Below are 15,552 nucleotides of genomic sequence, written 5' to 3' on the forward strand. Positions count from 1 at the left end.
CCGAAAAATGAAGACAGCACTACGGAATTTCCACATTTTGCATTAGAAAAATTCCCCAGGTCATTCAACCATCAATTTTTCGAACGCTCATTCTCATGACCCACTGATCCCGATAGCCGCCGCGTCGCTAGATCCAGCCGAATATACGTTCGCCCAAACGCTACCTCGAGCCCGTCGTGACCCCGTCCCACACGCGCGACGAACCTTAGCTTAGTCGGGCTAAGGTAGCCCGACGCGATCTGCCCCAAACAATCCTCGCACGGTCGCGCCGGATGGTGGGGACCGCGTGTCGCTCGTAGGCCGTGCCCGGCTCGGCGAATCACCGCGCTGCGTCCACCACCGCGCGCATACGTCCGGCGGTGGGCGCGAATACGTCCACCAGCACGGCTCAGTTCAAACTTCGACACGCTGTCTGACGAACGCGCGTACGTGTTTGAGCCCGAGCCGAGTTACGAGGTTTTACGCACACCAGTGATGTGACATCGTTTCAGTGCGATATCCTATTTTTTTTTTATTTATTTCTCCCTTATGCTGGACGTTGGACACGTTCGGGCTGGTTTTTTTTTGTACGAATATTCTTGGTGGATGTCGATGTTGATTATTGGTGTTTTTCTGTGATAAGAGACTGTTTTGATGTAAGTACGGGTGGAAATTGTTTATTTGGTGGAATGTTTACGTTGACGAGTACTTGAATGTCTTGATGTTGGGAGGATTACGTTGGATTTATTCGTGCTGAGACGAGGTCATCTTGGAAAAACGATCGTTGTATTGTAGTATGTGGAAGAAAATTTTTTCTATTTCCCTGAGATCGTGGAACACTGAATATACTCAGTCATGACTGAATTTATTCAAGATCTGTATGTCAATAATTTAAAAAATTTTCACGTTGAAGATGCACGTAACAAAATCTAATCGAATTGATTTTGTAGAGCTTGACCTATAGAAAACTCACAAGATCTTTTTACCAGAAAGTCAGTCGAAAGATGTCATTTATTAATTCATGATAATTATTAGGTTAGCCTTGCTCTTTCAAAGATAAATATAACACGTTGTTATTTCCTGGAACTTTTTAGGGTTTCCACTCCCAATCTGAAACAAAATTAATTAAAAAAGTGAACTCAACAATTTTCTCCTGCGTAAATTCTTGCACTAATTTGTCTGGAGCAAATCAACTAAAAAAAATTGTTGCCTGACAATAAACTGAAAAATAAAGAACTTTGAAATTATAATTTCAAATTGTAACGTTGTTATGATTTTACATAAATTAAATGAATATTGTCAACATCGGGGTTGATTTCGAACATAGGTATAATTTTTTTTAATTGAATTAAAAATCATATGTTCAATGATAATAATAAAATATGAAATTATACGAATTGAAATTAATTCAGTTTTTATATGATGAAAACTCGTATGGAAATATATCCCAGAATTAAAAATTCTCAGTATCTCCTGTAATTAAAAAAATTTACTCAATTATATGATTCGAAGATATTTTTTAGGGAAACACTTTTATGACAACAAATTACTGATCTAATATTATAATATTATAAAAATCTTGTTGATTACGATTCATATTCAGAAAACTTTTTTAAAGCCACTCAATTAAACGTAGATACATATAAAATCATTCGTTGACCTGAAACATTTGCAGATAACAATTGTTTCATGAGTTTTACCCAATTCAGTTGATTCCAGATTTTTTTAAAGTTATTTGTTTTTTTTTCTGATTTATTGTACCTATTTACTGTTGTCAGATTCAAGCTTTGCGTTTAGAATTCAATTTTCTTCGAATATTCAAATAATAAAATAATATTTTTGGTATTCCAATTTATAATTATCATGATCAACTTTTTCAATTATACTTCCTCAACGATACATACAGAATATTTTTCTAGTTCAATTTTAAGCTTTGAAATCAATTTATAGGCGAAATAAAATTTTTTCAATTTTTAAGCTTTTTCAAATAGAAATTATTCGTTCGAAATATCATTCGTGTAAATTAAAATATGTGAATGTAATAGTGGATATCCCTATGAAAATTCATCATTTCAAACTGGAAATAAAACGCTTGGATTAAAAATCAAACTTTTTTCTTGAAAGTTCGAAAAAGTCCATAAGCGCCCGTTTTCGCCAAGTTTGCCAAGTCGCCATTTTATGTTTTGACGGCGCACGAGTAGATAAATAAGTCTTATTGAAAATGTCTGTTCAAACCTTGGCCTGTACAAACAATCTGCTCTATTTGAATAAGTTTTATCTGTCCCGAGACAGTTGCAGTCGTTTTCAATATTTTGTCATCGTTGGCGAAAATCTGTGTAAGTACATAATCCGGTACGATTTTCGTTGTGTTAACATTGTGTGCGAATATCTAAGTTCGAATATAGGAGAGAATGGGTGATTTCATGCTGCAGTATGCAGGTATGATAAGTCTCGGTGATATCTAGCCTAAGTTCATCACGATGTCCATATTATAGATCTAAATTGAGCTTATGCATCTCTGGATGCTTCCCGAACGTTCAAGTTGAATTTTTACACTTTAATTTATCTTTATTTCCGCGAAAACGTTTCACAGTTTTTATTTTTGTGCTTCTACTTTTAATTTCTCATTTTCCATTTCCCATTGTATTTTGTTTTTATTCATTAAGATTAAGAAATTCCATACCACACTTGTGAGTACTAAAATTCTTTGTTATTCTTTATTGATATGTTCCTGATGAATGTTACTGTACAATTGATCCTAACCTAAATGGTTAGGAAAGGTATCATTTCTGAAAAGTGTTATTCATCCATTTATTCATGAAGAATACCTCTTGCATAATTTGCACTTATACTTTCAAAACGAATTCATTCGATTAGAATGCATGGTAAATGAATGAAAATTTCAATTATAGCGCATTCCATTTGTTTGTCCTTTCATGGCAAAACAAACAAGGTAAATCAACAATCATAGGTAATTAACCTCAAGGCATGACATCGAGCGGATATCGATATTTGGTTATGCGGAGTTTTTTAAATGAGAAGATGATTTTACTTTCGTGGCTTAATTCTGGAATAATTAAAAAATGGTTCCTGATTTTCGTCATTTCGACTATATTCTAAAAAAGTGGACATTTTCATGAAGAAGGAATAATTGTCGATGCTTTTAAAATAGCTCTAAAATGTTATAGGATAATATAATATATTAAATTCATTACCGCTGTTTGCAATTTTAGTGAGTGGTAAATCCTTCCTTTATTTTTCATTGATTGTTTGATTATTGTTGGTATTTGATTCGTTAATGAAATGAGAAATATATCTCCTTGTCGAATCAAGAACTGATGTGAAACAAGACAAGTTCAAAAATAGTTTTCTTCGTAGGTTTCTCTGAATTTCCTTAAAAAAATTTCCGCTATTCAAGAGCAATAAATCAAGAAAATCTCTCAATGATACAGTTGAACCAGTTTCGTTCGGAATCCATAATAATTTCTTGAATTCTCATACGGATCACGCGTTGACCAATATATACCGATACCAATTATCTATTTATAAAATTCATTACACACTATATTTGGCCTTTGAATGACCTTATTCGTCGGATAAACGTAAATAAATCCAGTAGTTACTTCAGCATCGTGTATATATACGCTCCGCAATCTATAAAAAATTAAACGGTCAAAGTATTTCACTTTCATTACCACAATACTATCGGAAACATGGAATGTATAATGGATTTTTATTGTTCGCGGCATTCAATGCTTATTTCTTGCTACCGTTTTTTTCGATATTCATTATTTCGTAGCAACAATGCCTCATTGCCATTGTGGGTGAAAACCAGGCCTTGGCAGTCGATGAGAAGGACCAATTCATTGCGGCTGATTTGAATCGATTATTATCGATGCCAATGTCGACGTCGGTTTGGGTTTTTTACTTCATTGTTGGCTTTCCAGAGAGGAGAAGGATCATGTATCTCGGTGGCCAATATTGGGAAGGGAAGATGAGTGTAAATCAAAAAAGTGTTAATTGGAAAATAGCTCATTTATTATCTTGTTATACCAGGAGATCCACCTTCTCTGACCGATTTGCCTTGAAAACCATAATAAAATGAACTTCATAAATACAAAAACAGAAAACACTTATCTTCGCTATCGATGAGTTTGAATGCTAGGTTGAATGAGTATCTACTACCCACCCTTGTCTATGATCGATACTATTCTCATTTTTGTCAGTTTTATCAAACACACGACTGATGTAGATTTGTTCACGTTTGCATTTGGTAAAAGTAAAAAATCTCGATCGTCATTGTCGTTTTTGAAGGGGATTTTGAGATTTTCGTCAAATAAACCTTTTTTCTCAGTTTATAGTTGGTTTTTCTCTATTTTGAAGATTGGTTGGTTGGATTCAAGTGTGTTAATTCTTATAAATATCTGTCATGAAATATTAGTATTTATGAAAAAAATTCCGACTGTATTCTGAATCAGCTGATAAAAGAGAGTAAAATTTTTCGAATCCGAACTGCTTGGCTCTTCACACGATCATTATAGAAGGAAATTGATTATATGCAGAGCAGCAACTATGATATCTTGCCTTCTCCATTACATACAATGGCTAAAATTCCAAAATTGTTGCTGTGAAAAACTTGTCCAAGTTGAACTGGAATTCAGAAATTATTTTTTAAATGAATTTTGTGTGAATGTTATCGAAATTCATATGTTTATCAACTTACTAGGTGAAAATAGTCCTCTTTGAGGGAAAGAGATTTGTTTTGAGGTTATATATCCAGGTTAATTAATTCACCTTCTATTTTATTCGTAACCAATTTGAAATGTACAGAAACTTTACCGTGCTGTAAGGACGAGATACGTATGTCCTCAAACATTGACTAAAGGTTCATTTCATCGTGAAAAATAGTATAAAAACTGACATCTTCACAAGAAAGTCATAATCGAAGATTTGTTCAAAGGATGCAAATTGAAAACTTCACTAAGCTTTCCTCATTGTCACGAGATAGATTAAGATATTTTTCATGGAAACTCTGACTGAAACCACTCATACTCATCGAAAATATCGATCTACTCTTTAAAATGAATGTAAATAATGTATCCCTGGATATCCCATTTAATTCTGATCATGGGGACAGACAGACAGATGAGGGATTTATACGAGGATGTATTGATATCTAGTTAGCCTAGACCAGTTCCATGCATAAAAATATTGCATTACCGCATAGCAACGAACAATAACTCATTAGAAGTGTCAGTGTTAAGTTTGAGGTCAAAAAAGTAAACCAGAGTTACGCAATAAATTAAAAAAAAAGATGTCCACCGAAATTGTGAAAATCGAAAAATTGGAGTATCGAGCCATCATCAAGTACCTGTATTTAAAAGGGTTGAGGGGTGAGCAGATTTACGAAGATATGCTTAATCCCCTTGGTGATCAATGTCCTTCGTATGCGACCGTGACAAATTGGACTGCAAGCTTCAAAAGAGGTAAATTTTCCATTGAAGATGATGACCGATCGGGGAGGCCAGTTTCTGTGTCAGTCACCGAAAATATCGATGCAGTTCATGACATGATTTTATCAGACCGTCGAATTGGGCTAAAACGGATATCTGAAGCACTTAATATTCCATACGAACGCGTTCATCATATGGAAATGAGAAAAATTGCTGATAAATGGATCCCCAAATGTTTGAATGTTGACCGACAGCGTGCAAGGGTTGAAGCATCGCGTTCGATCTGTGCTCGATTTGAAGACGATGTAGACTTCTTAAATGGAATTGTCACTATGGATGAGACTTGGGTTCTACGATCCAGAAACAAAGCAACAATCGATGAAATGGCTACACTCTGGTTCTCCAAGACCTAAGAATTTGGTGTCTAAAAATCTGCTGGAAAAGTTCTTGCTTCAGTTTTTGTGATTACCATGGAGTAATCATAATTGATTTTTTGGATAAGGGTGGAACAATAACCAGAGATTACCGTTTGACATTACTGACCACTCTACGAGAACAAAATCAAAGAGCAAAGACGCGGAAAGTTATCCAAAGGTGTTTTGTTTTTGCAGGACTACGCCCCTGCACACAAATCTCATGTTGCCATGCAAAAAATTCGTGATATAAGGTTTGAATTACTAGAACACCCCCTTTATTCATTATATTTGGCTCCATCCGTATAATCCATTTAAGAGGAGAATATGTTGAGTAATAAAATAGTTTGACATTGAAATTTTGTTTGGTTCTATAGTGGGCTAAGACTTTTTCAATATATCCTCGTGATAGTAACCTTCTGGTCGCTGTGATAGCTATAAGAAATCCCTTGATATCCCTGGATATCTTGAAAATTTCCAAAATTGTGGCGTAATCACCTCAATGGACCAATTTATGCTGTGTTCAATATTTTTTTTTTCGGTTAATGTAAAAAACGTTGGTTTTGAGATATCTCGCTCGATGACGCCACAATTTCAGCCCGATCTACACCCGATGTAATCGAACACCCGCTCGCAGAAAGAGCCAAGAGCCAGTTCTCCTTGCGTGCGCGTACAAACGAAGAGATAACAACAACAACAACAACACGGTGGCGGGCAGGAGCCGTCGAAGAATGCAAAATTTAATACGACTCCCGTATATCCAGGACGGCCGACAGATATGATCTGATAAAGATGCGGCCGTTCGGAAAACGCCGCAAAAGATGAAATTACCACGGTTTGTAGCACCGAGACTTTTTTCGTATCGACAAGAAGGTGACTTGCGTGTTATGTATAACAGGTTTCTGTAATGGACGATACGACCGCGTGAGATTATCCGACGCGATGGCGAATAACAGACGGTATCGCTGGCATCGAAAATGTTCCGCGGGATGTCCGACCGAATTTCGGCTTGTACGTCGGCCGACGAGGTCTTCGGGGTGTTCTGGGAAGACGCCAACCCAGAAAATGAAAGTGGATGCCTGCTTCTGGGAGATTTCGTTTTTATCTCGAAGATTTGGGCTTAATATTCAACTCCTAGTTGTTATTTGACCTTCAGGGAGACTTCAGGAAGATTCGAAATCTACAAGAAACATGAACCCTCTATCTTTAACCTCCTAGTTAAAGGATTGATGTGGTTTTACTAGAACAAGAAGGCTGTGTCGGGCTGCAAATATTGCAGCTCAAATCTCTCATGATCCAACGTATTTTGAGCCTACTATACAGGGTGAGTCTTGGACTCGTACAAGTATTTCAACAATATCGATTTTTGAGGTCAAAAGAAACACTTCACTTTCCATTTTTTCCGATTCGGCCCTGATAAGAAGATAAAGTCAGTTTAAGTTTTCATAATGAGCTGTAGAGTCATTCGGGGTAACTGAGCGCAGTGGGTAAGTGTGCGCAGTGCGTATATCTCGACTATGTATGGAAGAGGGGTTCATTTGGGTGAAGCAAGAGAGAAGAATCGCCATATTAGTTTTTCATAGGAGTACGCCGTGCCACGTTTCTTTAACTTTTTATTTGCAATCAATCAAATTCAATAGTTTTCTTGTTAATTTTTAGCATCTCTGCAAATTCTGCCAGGTCCAAGTTACGAGTCCCTCAGTGTTGAACAATTTCTTATTCGATCATGGGCATATTAATCTAAATATATAATAAAAAATTTTAGGTTCTCTCAGCTGCTCTATAACTCTATAAGAACGTCAATTCAAATTTTGGCTTACTGGGGAAAGTGTGCGCATAGATTCATTATATGGGCATTAGTTCAGTGAGGAATAAATTATGATATTGTTGATTTTCTTGGTTAAGACTCGATCAATATTGTGCTATTTGTTCAGAAAAATATGAAGAGCCACCAACAGGTGAATGTATCTAGTGTTGTGTTCACCAGGAATTGTGGCACGAACAATAATGCACTGCTTGTAAAAAGGCACTTCTGTATTGACAATAAACAGTATTTCTCTAATATTGTAACATTTAGATAACATTATTTTGTAATTTGTTTTGATTATGTGGTTCACTAAGCACTGCGTTCACTTACCCCGTGAGGGTGCGCACACTTACCCGCAATACGGGGCATGTGAACGCACTCCGACTTTCTCTATTAAATTCTTTTTTGCGGAAAGAAAACGTTTTTGTTTGTTTGCTTTTTGATGTTTTCTTATAGATTAGAAAATTCTCTATCTTATGAGTATGTTTTAATTTTCCTAGCTTCAACATTTGAAACAGGGTATGGCTTGAAAGGCAAAAGTGCGCACAGTTGCCCCGAATGACTCTACCACCCCTGGAAAAACAGAATTACCTTCAGAATAATAAGATAAATCTATGACACTACACATCTGTGGATCTCTTGAACAGAGTTGCATTCAGCCAAACCCAAATTTTCGGTTTTTTTATTTTTGAACATCAAACGGCGCATTATACGAGAAAATGTGAAGAAGTGTAAATTACACCCAGTGTAGAAGAGTGCTACACTTTCTATGCAAACGAAAGGACCTATTCAAAGCAGTTTATTAGCGTTGAAAAATGAAATTGCAGCAGCGCCATGGCTGTATGACAGAGAAGGTTGTTATTGCTTTCATAACCTTAAAAGCTATTAGGTCCTTTCGTTTGCATAAAAAGTGTAGCAATTTTCTACACTCGATTTGATTTACACATGTGTGTAGAGGAATTGTAGTTTATCTACACATAGTCGAAAGGAGATGTAAATAAACAACACCTCTACACCTGGTGTGAATTCAATAAGCAAACGAATACTAAAATCGAGTGTAGAAAAGTGCCACATTTTTTATGCAAACGAAAGAACCTAATGTTCCATAATCGTTTTTCGAGTTTGTGTTCTGATCCGTGTTTTATTGATTAAAAATGGTAGTGAATATATATTTATTCTTTTGAAAAAGAGTGTTACAAATTTTTACAATCTGAAAAACAATGAAGAGGGTGTAAATAAATGGCAACAAGAGACAGATCCTAAAAACCTGTTCCCCGTTCCAGATCTTAGTGTAAGCAGAGGAAAAATGTCAACGGGGTACCATACATATCTTCGTGTGATACATGAAAAAACAGAGATAAAAACCTCAGACAAAACTCTCTGTTTGCCCGTACAAGTGTAATGATGATGTTTTTCTGTAAAGAATAAGCTGAAATTATTATATTGACATCTTCTTCATATGACAAAATCCAAAAACTTCCTTCCATTCTTTCTACTATGATGGTTGACGAATAATAATTAGCAAAATGAGATTGCATCAGAGCACAGTATGGCTGTATGACAGAGTGTGAGTTTTGATCCGTGTTTTGTTGATTAAAAATAGTAGTGAATAAGAATATAAAGACTAATGGTGAATATAACCAAAAAAGTGAATGCATCAAGCATTTCTGGGTAGATACATCTGCCTAGCTAGAACAACCTTAACTATCTGGAACAGGTTTTTTACGCTTTGCTGGATACTTGGGCTATTTTGTACCAAAATTTCATAATTTGTCTCATCGAAAATATGCCTTCAAGAGTAGAATGCTTTAGACAAGCTGGGGTACCAAGCACTAACCAGCTTTATCGAGACATTCAATTTCCTCTTCATTTAAAGTTTTTTTTTCTGTTACTCATACATAGAATTTCTCATATTTTGAATTGAAATTGTTTTCCATGAAACTCTTTATTCTTTCATTCATCGTTATTGTTTCATTCGCCATCACCGAAATCATGTGACAATGATTCGGATAAATTTTCACCCAAAAAATCGGTAAACAGGGTTAGTCTTTGACTTGTACAAATATTTTAACAGTAGATTCTTGAGGTCAAAAGAAACACTTTTGTTCTAAACCATTCTTTCCGATTCGGCCCTGATAACAGTATATAGCCATTTTAAGTGAGCTGTGCGACCCCTAGAAATACAAAATTACCTTCAAAATAATCAGCTGAATCTGTGACACTGCACATCTGTGGATCTTTCAAACAGAGTTGGATTCAGCCGAAATAGCCAATTTTCCGAATATCACAGATATTTTTTAAATTTTGAATTTCGAATTACTCGAAAACGACACATAATACGAGAAAATTTGAAGAATACTTTTTTTTTTGCAAAACGTTCAAATATTCATTAGATAGCGTCCAACTTAGTTTCAAGAGTTGGGTTCTTTGAATTTTTGGTATTTTTATGGTACATAATGGTCACATGAGAAAACTGGAAGAGGTAGGTGATATCTTGTGTTCGGAAAAGATTCATCACATGAATGAAAAAGTATATTCCGAACATCATTTCATTCGATACAACCGTTTGTGAGTTATAACCAAAAATAACATTTTTTTATTGGTTTTCAACAGCCTGTATCTTCTAAACCGAGCCGATTCGGAAAAAATGGTAAAGGAAAAAAGTGTTCCTTTTGACCTCAAGAATCAACTGTTAAAATATTTTCACGCTGTATATTTCCACAAAAATTTCTCCATAATTTGTTGAGGCCATCATGTTGGCATATTCCATCAAGACGCAGTGGGACATCGTGAAAACCAAGCACTACCATCTGGCATGTCGAGAATGTCCAACATCAGCGTGTCGGAGCTCTTCTCTTCCGACCGAAAATTCCTCGAAACTTGTTCATCAGCCACCTCATTAATTATCAGCACCTCTACGGGGCCGGTTAGATTTTTAATGTCAAATTAAGGCGGTTACACATTTTCGATCGAGAGACTCCTTTACGTCTCATGAATATTAAAGTCGACCGATAGAATCCGCTGTGCCAAGAATCAATATTTTTGATTTATGTCCGGAATCTCGGCGGTGTTGAATCATTTATGATAGGTTAATTAATGACCGTCCAATTTATTTCCCCGGGAAACATGGAAGAAGCGACGTTTTTTTTTTCGGTGTCTTAAAAACGGCGAAATTATTCAAAACTGTGAGATCGCGGTAAAAACGTATACTTTGGTAAATTTGTATTCAGTGAAGAGCTCAAGTCGTTTGTCGTACGCGACCATTTGCGTCGTGAAAGTGATATAAATAATGGTCCTACCAGTCATTTGTCTACATTAACATTCGTTTAATTTTTTTCGAGTCGTGTTCCCGAAATGTGTTTTCGATTGGAATGGCCTAGCAAGGACGTTTCTTTTTGTGTTATTAATGCTCGTGCGGGGAGCTCAATCATTATTATGTATGAGAACCGCTGTTGTATGTCTGATGGTAGATGTGGAACCAATTTAAGCTGATTTTATGTTGGGGTTTATGTCGGGATGAATTCTTGATTACACACATCAGATAACGTAATGAAATCGAAAAAAAAATGTGTTTGATTGAGCCAAAAACAGTTCATTCATTGCTGTATCCCGTTATCGAGAATCAATCTACAAAAAGACTCAAAAACAAAACTATCGGTGCGATCAAACTTATAATTTCTTAGGGCTACTTACGACTGTGTGCCCTCCTGTGACTGAAGAGACCCAACAGATCCTTCCACACTCCGGGCATGGATAGTCACCGACCAGATCTGGCCGCCGCTGTATTCTTCTCGAGTGTCCATTATAACTGTGGACCAAAGACCTCCACTGTGACCTGTCCAACGCTAGTTGTTCCCAGTTATGATTGGCATTAACTGATCTTAGGGATTGATGCAGTATATCCTTAAACCGCTTATACTGGCCGCCTGGTTTCCGAGCTCCCTCTGTGCATTCGCCATACAGAACTGTTTTGGGGAGTCTTGTATCTTGCATCCTCAGAATGTGGCCGTTCCATCTGAGTCGGGCCCTCGTTACTTGAGTCTCAATTGTTATACAACTCGCGCGTTGCAAGACTTCTGCATTTGAAACTTTGTGGAACCATCTGATGTGCATTATTTGTCTTAGATGACGTTGTTGCGATTGTTCAAGCTGTTTAATATGTCGCCTGTAGGGCGTCCAGCTTTCGCTTCCGTAAAGGAGCGTTGGGAGGACGACTGCTCTGTAAACAGCTGTCTTGGTCTTCAGATTGAGGTCGTAATTTTGAAACACTCTGTCCTTTAGCTTCCAGAATGCCCGTGATGACGAATTGATACGGTTGTGTATTTCCGTGTCCAGGTTAGCCCTAGTACTTGTATTTATGAAGCTTCCCAATTATTTAAAGTTTTGTAATCTTTTGAATGTGTCCCACATCTTTCAATTTATGTTTGAAGGCATCATCATCCAAATATCTATACGCAACCTGAAAGCCTCCTGAAAACTTATCGTGAAATAATTGTTGTCCCCTGTGGGTGTTACATTATAGGAGAAACTCCGAAGAGCAATTAGCGCTTGTAACTTACGCAAAAGTATCGGTAGATTATAGCCCGAGTTCGAGACATGTAAAACACGCGACATACTTTATAATTAAGCGATACAGATAACCGCCAAACATCTCAATTATTTCGGTTAGATCATCGGGGAGATTAAATGCTGGATAAAGCACCCATCAAGTCGTAAGTTTTCATAACGCCTTCATTAGTGGTACTTCTAATGAAGGCTCACAAAATGTTTGGAGGCGATCTGGACGCAGATACGCATAACACCAGTTATGGCTTACCCGTATACCTATAGGATGTTTACTTGGCTGATTGTCTATATCTCTAATATCGCATCTTATGGAGGAAGACACTGATTTTTTCATCTCTCAAATGTTTAATTACTTTTTATGAATTTAGGGAGGATTCACAGGGAAATGTAAAAATGTAGGTTCCCCAAGACACCTTGCAATGTGTTCGAAGGCACAGAAAAAAAAACGACAGGTTAAAATCCAGCCTCTACGGTCTTCAATACCCGTTTCCATTACGACCACAATATCCACACTAAATAATCGGTAATAGAGATGGAATTAGAGAAGATCTCCGAGACCAAGGTACATATTTAACAGTAGATTATACATGCTATTCTCCGAATTGTGCGGAAATATTTTCAGAGTCACGTGAGGCACTTTAAGCTCTCGAAGCGAACGCTAACAGCTACGCAGCACTTTATGTATTTAATAATAATAAAATAGAGAGACAACTCTTTCGTCAACGACAGGTTTGTGGGCAGTCTCGTCGGGTCGCAGCTTCTTCTGTTAGAAACCAGTATCGGGGTAATGATGGTTTATTATTATAAGAAGGTATAGCCGGATGGCAAAAAGCATAAACAAACATATCTGCTAACGATTCAGCTTGTACTTCGCCAGGTATCCTCTTGGACTTCCGCTAGAGTTGTGCTGGAAGAAGTTCATATGGGAAAATCGTATTTTTAAGAGCCTGGATATACAGGGCTAGTCTTTGACTAGTACAAATATTTTAACAGTAGACTCTTGAGGTCAAAAGAAACACTTTTTTCTCATGAAAATTTTTTCGATTCGGCCCTGATAAAAAGATATGCCCATTTTAAGTTTTCATAATGGGCTGTGCCACCCCAGGAAAAACAAAATTTCCTTAAGAATAACTGGCTGAATCTGTGACACTACAAATCTGTGGATCTTTTAAATAGAGTTGTATTCAGCCAAAGTACCAAATTTTCGAATTTTCACATTTTTGAACATATAGCGTCCAACTTAGTTTCAAGAGTTGGGTTCTTTGAATTTTGGTATTTTTATGGTACGTAACAGTCATAATGAGAAAACTGGAAGACGTGGGTGATATCTTGCCTCCGAAAAAGATTCATCAAATAAATGAAAAACTACATTGCGAAATTCATTTCATTCGATAAAACCGTTTGTGACTTTTTTTTTATGGGTTTTCAACAGCCTGTATCTTTTAAACCGAGCCGATTCGGAAAAAATGGTGAAGAAAAAAGTGTGTGTTTTGACCTCAAGAATCTACTGTTGAAGTATTTGTATGTGTCAAAGACTCACCCTGTATACTGTCATAACGTAATATACATACAGGGTTTTCTGACCTTCGGCAGTGGGTAATGGACCACATACGTATTCAGAAATGGGCATCTAAAATCTCATGCTTACTAGTTTTTGAGATACTGGGGGTGTCTTCTGATAATCATATAAAGGGTGTCCCAAAACTAGTGAATTAAACGTCACACAACGATAGAGTAGATCAAATACTATCGAATGACACCAACATTAGTTGAGCGAAAATGTACCGTTTCTGAAAAAACCTAATCTAAAGTTGCCGATTTTCGAATTATTTTTCCAATCACAAGGCCAATTTGTGATTAAGGATAGCGTTTTTCTATCATATTATCACCCCTATAGAGGGGGTTTATTCTGAGTAATAAAAATCATGTAGAAAAAACAATTGTTTTAATTTACTTTTACTAAGGTTATCGATTAACTACTTAAAATAATTTCAATTAGGGGAGATAAAACAATAATCTTAGTTCAATATAATTTGAAATCGATATCCTTTTTCACAAACTGGCCCTGTGATTAAGAGAAATAGTTCGAAAATCGGCATCTTTAGGTAGGGGAGACTGGGGAGGGTTGATAAGTTTTTTGGAATTTTTATTCTGGAAACTGAATTATATGAAGAAGCAGGACTTTTCTTATATTATATAATTCTTCAATTAATCGTTCAACAAAATAAATATAGAAGTCGCAAAACATAAACATCTTATTCTGTACAGAACGTTGAACACAAAAACATGCAAACTGTCTCAAGCCTCCCCACATATGGGAGGATTGATACCGATGTACCGGGAGAGTAATCGAGAGGATTATTCAGCTCAGTAGGTAGGTCAGCAATGATACTGGCTTGCTTTGGTCCCATAGGTGTAGAAAAATCAGGAAATTGTCAGTTAGTTACTTCCACACAAGAAAAGTCGGCCTCGTTAAATATATGGGGATTGTACGGTTTTTAAAAATCCCTTTGATATGTTGGATGGTGAAGACGCCTTCATGTAGGCCTATCCAACTAGCTACGGAATATTTTTTGAAGATGATACATGTACCAGGCCTCCCCACGACAAATGTCTCAAACCTCCCTGAAAGCAATTTTTAAAGGGATTTATGGTTTCATCTTAAACTCATATATTTTGAAAAGCGAATAAAACTGTAAATTGAGTAGTTTTATGCATATTTCCCAGTGAAATGTTTGTTTATGCCGAAGAATTGATGCATGATCATAAAACCCTTAGGTAACTTGAGTAAAAACTTACAATTCTCACCTCGAAACACTCTTCGTTGAATATTTCACAAACAAACTACTGTTAGCCTTACAGATTAACGTCACGCAATGCCCTCTGCCAAAGAATAGTGTTCACTAGTATAATACTTTTGAAAACGGCTACAGATCGCGGATATAAGCCTGTATCAAGCCTCCCCATGTATCAATGCTCCCTAGTCTCCCCTATTTTAATAAAATTCTGATTATTTTAGAAACGGTACATTTTCGTTGAACTAATGTTGGTGTCATTCGATGATATTTGGTCTACTCTATCGTGGTGTGACGTTTCATTCACTAGTTTTGGGACAACCTGTATAAAATATAGAAACCCCTGTAATATCTAAAAGTTTTGAACCATTTATGATGATTCTTTTTCTAGACATTCGGAAGAATCCAAAAGCGAAAACCAAGATAATAACAAGACCGTACTAGATCAATAATTCATTTCGTCTTGTTGCCAAAAAATTCATCTCTAAATGAAAAAAAAACATTCTCAGTTTCGTGAAGAAAAGAATTATCAATTCGAA

General features: G+C 36.4%; 1 long non-coding RNA gene across 1 annotated transcript in view; it reads left to right on the forward strand.

The window, feature by feature from the left end:
- The first annotated feature begins 227 nt into the window (after positions 1-227).
- The window catches only part of LOC123312769, a 92,893-nt gene continuing 77,568 nt past the window's right edge, over positions 228-15,552 (forward strand). The window contains exon 1 of the long non-coding RNA XR_006537680.1: positions 228-635. This is a non-coding gene — a long non-coding RNA (uncharacterized LOC123312769). The remainder of the gene's footprint in view (positions 636-15,552) is intronic.

The sequence above is a fragment of the Coccinella septempunctata genome, chromosome 1 (assembly GCF_907165205.1).
Source record: "Coccinella septempunctata chromosome 1, icCocSept1.1, whole genome shotgun sequence".
Taxonomy (NCBI): Eukaryota; Metazoa; Arthropoda; class Insecta; order Coleoptera; family Coccinellidae; genus Coccinella; species Coccinella septempunctata.